The following is a 6,018-nucleotide window of genomic DNA, read 5'->3' on the forward strand; positions in this document are numbered from 1 at the left end:
GATCTGGGACTGCAAGGCCGCCTTCCTTTGTATTTTTTTTTTCATTATTTCCCTGGATATCCTTGAACCTTTGTTCTTCCAAATGAACTTTGTCATGGTTTTTTCTAGATCAGTAAAAAATTGTTTTGGAAGTTCCATGGGTATGGCACTAAATAGATAGATGAGTTTGGGTAGGATGGTCATTTTTATTATATTGGCTCTTCCTACCCATGAGCAGTTAATGTTCTTCCAATTGTTCAAGTCTAGTTTTAGTTGTATGGAGAGTGTTTTGTAGTTGTGTTCATAAAGTTCCTGTGTTTGTCTCGGGAGATAGATTCCTAAGTATTTTATTTTGTCTAAGGTAATTTTGAATGGGATTTCTCTTTCTAGTTCTTGCTGATGAGCTGTGTTGGAAATATATAGAAATGCTGATAACTTATGTGGATTTATTTTGTATCCTGCAACTTTACTAAAGTTGTTGATTTTTTCGATTAGCTTTTTGGTTGAATCTCTAGGATTCTTTAAGTAGACCATCATGTCATCCGCAAAGAGTGATAACTTGGTTTCCTCCTTGCCTATTTTGATGCCTTCAATTTCTTTTTCTTCTATAATTGCTACTGCTAGTGTTTCTAGTACAATGTCAAATAATAGAGGTGATAATGGGCATCCTTGTTTCACTCATGATCTTAATGGGAATGCATCTAGTGTAAACCTCAAAATTCCTTAGACTTATAAATGTTGGTAATTTCACCATTGGGATATTTCATACTTGGAAAATTTCTTACTGATAGTCTATTGGAATGGGAACTCCATTGGCATGGGAGGTTCCTTCTCTTCCCTTCTTAAGATTACTTTAGGACAGAAACCCTTTGCTGAACAATGGAAAGGACTTTGACCTATGCTTAAGCATAGAACAGGAATTTCTTTGAGTCTTGATTGATTTTAGAATTGATACAATGGAGATACTCCACCCTATTCAGTCCTAATAGGATTGAGTAAGGGCTGCAGCCTAGATCAAAATTTAATTATTCCAATCTCTACCATACTCAAGTTAACAGGATTTAGAAAGGGCTGTAGCAAAGGAGTATAGATTTAATCATTTGAAAATATGACCTTCAACAGACATGTGCAAAAGCCAGAAACCTCTGGGCGGTCCTGGGTTAAGCGAGAGCATCCATTGACAGGGAAATTGATGAAGAGTGATTGGTAGATGTGAGGACTGAGGGGAGGCAACTTGGATGGTGTCCTTAAAGATAGGAGGGTCTGGAGACTCGAGGAGGGGGTTGAGTTTTTTGGTCGGTGTGGTTCCTGGGCTCTGAGGAAGCTTGCTCTGAAGGAAGCTGAAGGTGGGGGCCTCTGAGACTGTTTCTCCATTTTGGACACGTGAGTAATAGGGACTGATCTTTTTTCTTTGCCCCAGCTATCTAAGGGCTTGGGCCTTTTGGCCCAGCCTAAACAGAAGGGGTATTTAAGCCCTATTCCCTTCTCTCTCTCTCTATATATATATCTAATTCCTTTCTTACTCCTATTGTAATTAAACTCTAAAAAAGGCTGACGGCTGACTTGAGTTTTTCATTTAGGAATTACATAGCTGATTCCTTGGCGACCTTAAATTAATATATATCAGTCTTTTAAAGTGATTCCCTTGTAACACTAGTTTATCCCCATTGCAGATGATATTAGTTGATGGTTTTAGATATATACTGTTTATTATTTTTAGGAACAACCCTTCTATTCCTATGCTTTCTAGTGTTTTTAATAGGAATGGGTGTTGTATTTTATCAAAGGCTTTTTCTGCGTCCATTGAAATAATCATGGGATTTTTGTTGGTTTGCTTGTTGATGTGGTCAATTATGTGGTTTTCCTAATATTGAACCAGCCCTGCATACCTGGTATAAATCCTACTTGATCAGGGTGAATGACTCTTCTGATCACTTGCTGGAGTCTTTTTGCTAGTATCCTATTTAAGATTTTTGCATCTATATTCATTAGGGAGATTGGTCTATAATTTTCTTCCTCTGTTTTTAGGCTTCATGGCTTTGGAATTAGTACCATGTATGTGTCATAAAAGGATTTTGGTAGAACTCCCTCTTTGCTTATTATGTCAAATAGTTTGTATAGTTTTGGGGTTAGTTGTTCTTTGAATGTTTGATAGAATTCACTGGTGAATCCATCAGGCCCTGGGGATTTTTTCTTAGGAAGTACTTTGATGGCCTTTTGGATTTCTTTTTCTGATATGGGATTATTTAAGAAATCTATTTCTTCTTCTGTTAGTCTAGGCAATTTATATTTTTGTAAATATTCATCTATATCACCTAGATTGGTATATTTATTGCCATATAGTTGGGCAAAGTAGTTTTTTAATGATTGCCTTAATTTCCCCTTTGTTGGAGGTGAGGTCCCCCTTTTCATCCTTGATGCTGTTAATTTGCCTTTCTTCTTTCCTTTTTTTATTTAGATTGACCAGTACTTTGTCTAATTTTTTCTGTTTTTTCAAAGTACCAGCTTCTAGTCTTGTTTATTAGCTCAATAGTTCTATCACTTTCGATTTTATTAATTTCTCCCTTAATTTTTAGGATCTCTAGTTTAGTTTTCTTCTGGGGATTTTTAATTTGTTTGTTCTCAAGTTTTTTGATTTGCATTTCCAATTCATTGATCTCTGCCCTCCCTAATTTGTTAATATATGCACTCATGGATATGAATTTCCTGTAAGTACTGCTTTTGCTGCATCCCATAAGGTTTGAAAGGATTTCTCACCATTGTCATTTTCCTCAATGAAATTATTAATTGTTTCTGTGGTTTCTTCTCTAACTAACCAGTTTTGAGTATCATATTATTTAATTTCCAATTAATTTTTGATTTGGGTCTCCATGTACCCTTTCCGATCAATATTTTTATTGCTTTATGATCTGAAAAGGTTGCATTTATTATTTCTGCTGTTTTGCATTTGAGTGCCATGTTTCTGTGACCTAGTATATGATCTATTTTTGTGAATGTGCCTTGTGGTGCTGAGAAGAAGGTGTATTCCTTTTTGTCCCTATTTATTTTTCTCCATATTTCTATTAACTCTTAATTTTTCTAAGATTTCATTCACCTCTTTTACCTCTTTCTTATTTATTTTTTGGTTTGATTTATCTAAATTTGATAGTGGTTGGTTCAAGTCTCCCACTAATATGGTTTTACTGTCTATTTCCTCCTTCAATTCTCCTAGTTTCTCCATTAAGAGTTTGGATGCTATACCATTTGGTGTATACATGTTGATTAGTGATAAATCCTCATTGTCTATACTCCCTTTTAACAGAATATATTTACCTTCCCTATCCCTTTTGATCAAGTCTATTTTTGCTTTGGTTTTGTCTGTTTTCATGATTGCAACTCCTGCCTTCTTTCTATCAGTTGAAGCCCAAAAGGTCTTACTCCATCCTTTAATTCTAACCTTGTGAGTATCAACCCACCTCATGTGTGTTTCTTGAAGACAACAAATGGTAGGGTTTTGGGTTCTCATCCAATCTGCTATTTGTCTATGTTTTATGGGTGAGTTCATCCCATTCACGTTCAAAGTGGATTCCCTGGCATTTTGATAACTTCCCCTAGTTCTGACCTTTCTTCTTTAGCTGTATCCTTTTGAACCAGTGATTTACTTTAGGTCAGTCCCCCTAGTCCCCTCCCTTGAGATGCTTCCCTTTCTAGCCCCTCTCTTTTTATGCTCCTTTCCCCACCCCCTCTCCTTCCCTCCCCTTATATACTCCCTCCCCCCACCTCCTCCTTGATTTTCCTTTCTTTCTTAGCCTGTTGGATAAGATAGAATTCAGGATCCCACTGGATCTAGATGTTCTTCCCTCTCAGATTTGATTTCACTGAGTGTAAGGTTTAAGTAATACCACTTCAAGCTCTCTTCCTCTCCTTCTCATATGAGAGTTTTCCCCTCCCCTTCCCATGTGCATCTTTGTATGGGAAAGATTATTCTATGTAGTCCCCCCCTTTTATCTTGAAATAAATGCTAGTATTATCGGCGATTCCCCCCTCCCTTTTTCTTTCTTTGCCCCCTCTTTCACCAAATTTTCTTGATGCCCCAATCTTTCCCTATGTATGATTCTTCTAACTACTCTTATGATGCATACAATTTTTGAGAGTTAAACAATACATTTTCCCCACATATTAATATATATATATATATATATATATATAATTTGATATAAATGTAGTCCTTATAGAAGAGAGTTTGACTTAAAGAAAAAGATAAGATTTATCTCCTTTTCCCTTTCTTTCATATTTACCTTTTCATGTTTCTCTTGCTTTCTGTGCTTGGATATCAAATTTTCCACTAAGTTCTGGTCTTTTCTTAGCAAATGCTTGGAAATCTTCTATTTTTTTGAATGCCCATACTTTCCCTTGGAAGTATATAGTCAGTGTTTCTGGGTAGTTGATTCTTGGTTGGAGACCCAGCTCTCTTGCCTTTCTAAATATTTTGTTCCATGCTTTGTGGTCTCTTAGTGTGTTAGCCGCTAAGTCCTATGTGATCCTTATGGGAATCCCCCTATATATGAAGCTCCTCTTCTTGGCTTCTTGTAGGATTTTTTCCTTTTCCTGGAAGGTCTTGAATATGGTGATTACATTCCTGGGGTTGTCTTTTGGGGATTTAGTATAGAGGGTGTTCTATGAACCCTTTCTATTTCTATTTTGCCCCCTTTGCTCCAAAACATGTGGGCAAATTTCTTCTATAATCTCCTGTAGAATAGCATTGAGATTTTTGTTTATCTCTGGTTTTTTGGGGAGACCAATAATTCTGAGTTTGTCTCTTCCTCCACTGTTTTCTAAGTCTATGACCTTTTCAATGAGATATTTTATGTTTTCTTCTAATTCATTAATTTTTTGGCTTTGCTTTATTGATTCTTGCTGTTTTGTAATCTCGTTGTCTTCCATTTGCTTAATTCTGGTCTTTAGGGACGGGTTTTGCTTTTCAGCTTTGTCTGCCCTTCTATTAGATGCTTCCAGCTCTTTCTCCAATTGTGAAGTCTTGTCTATCAGACTGCTGATCTCTTTCTCCCATTTTTCTTTTCAAAATGTTTCCATCTTTTGGGCATGCCCACTGTCTTCTAGTTGCTTAATTCTGGTTCTTAGGGACTGGTTTTGCTTTTCAGCTTTGTCTGCCCTTCTATTAGATGCTTCCAGCTCCTTCTCCAATTGTGAAGTCTTATCTATCAGACTGATGATCTCTTTCTCCCATTTTTTTTTCTCCAAAATGTTTCCATCTTTTGGGTAAGCTCCAGTTTCAGATCTTCCAGAGCTTGTGGATAGTTTCCATTTTGGGGGGCATGTTCTGATTTTGTTTGGATTTCATCCTTATTCTCTTCTTTTCCTTGGGTATTCCCTCCATAAAAGTTTTCAATAGTCACTCTCCCGCCCCCCCTTTCTTCTTGGGGATTTGATTTTGGGACATGTGAGCCATCCCTTGGTGGTTTTATTCCACTTTTTATTTCGGTCTGGGTGATGTGAGCTGGTTTTCTGTGAATTCAGGTTGCCTCAGACTAGTTCTTCCCAGCCTCCGAGGTTTCTTAGAGCGTGCTGTGTTCAGCGCGGCAGCCCCTTTGCTCCACGCAGCCTCTCACCACGGTCGGCCCTTTGCTCAGTGCAGCCTCTCAGTGCCCCTTTACTCAGCACAGCCTCTCAGCGCCCCTTTGCTCAGCGCAGCCTCTCAGTGCCCCTTTGCTCAGCGCAGCCTCTCAGTGCCCCTTTACTCAGCACAGCCTCTCAGCGCCCCTTTGCTCAGCGCAGCCTCTCAGTGCCCCTTTGCTCAGCGCAGCCTCTCAGTGCCCCTTTGCTCAGCGCAGCCTCTCAGTGCCCCTTTGCTCAGCGCAGCCTCTCAGTGCCCCTTTGCTCAGCGCAGCCTCTCAGCTCCCCTTTGCTCAGCGCAGCCTCTCAGCTCCCCTTTGCTCAGTGCAGCCTCTCAGTGCAGTCACCCCTTTGCTCAGCACAGCTTTGCAGAGCCCCTTTGCTCAGCACAGCCTCTCAGCAAGGTTGCCCCTTTGTTCAGTGCAG

The sequence above is a fragment of the Monodelphis domestica genome, chromosome 6 (genome assembly GCF_027887165.1).
Source record: "Monodelphis domestica isolate mMonDom1 chromosome 6, mMonDom1.pri, whole genome shotgun sequence".
Taxonomy (NCBI): Eukaryota; Metazoa; Chordata; class Mammalia; order Didelphimorphia; family Didelphidae; genus Monodelphis; species Monodelphis domestica.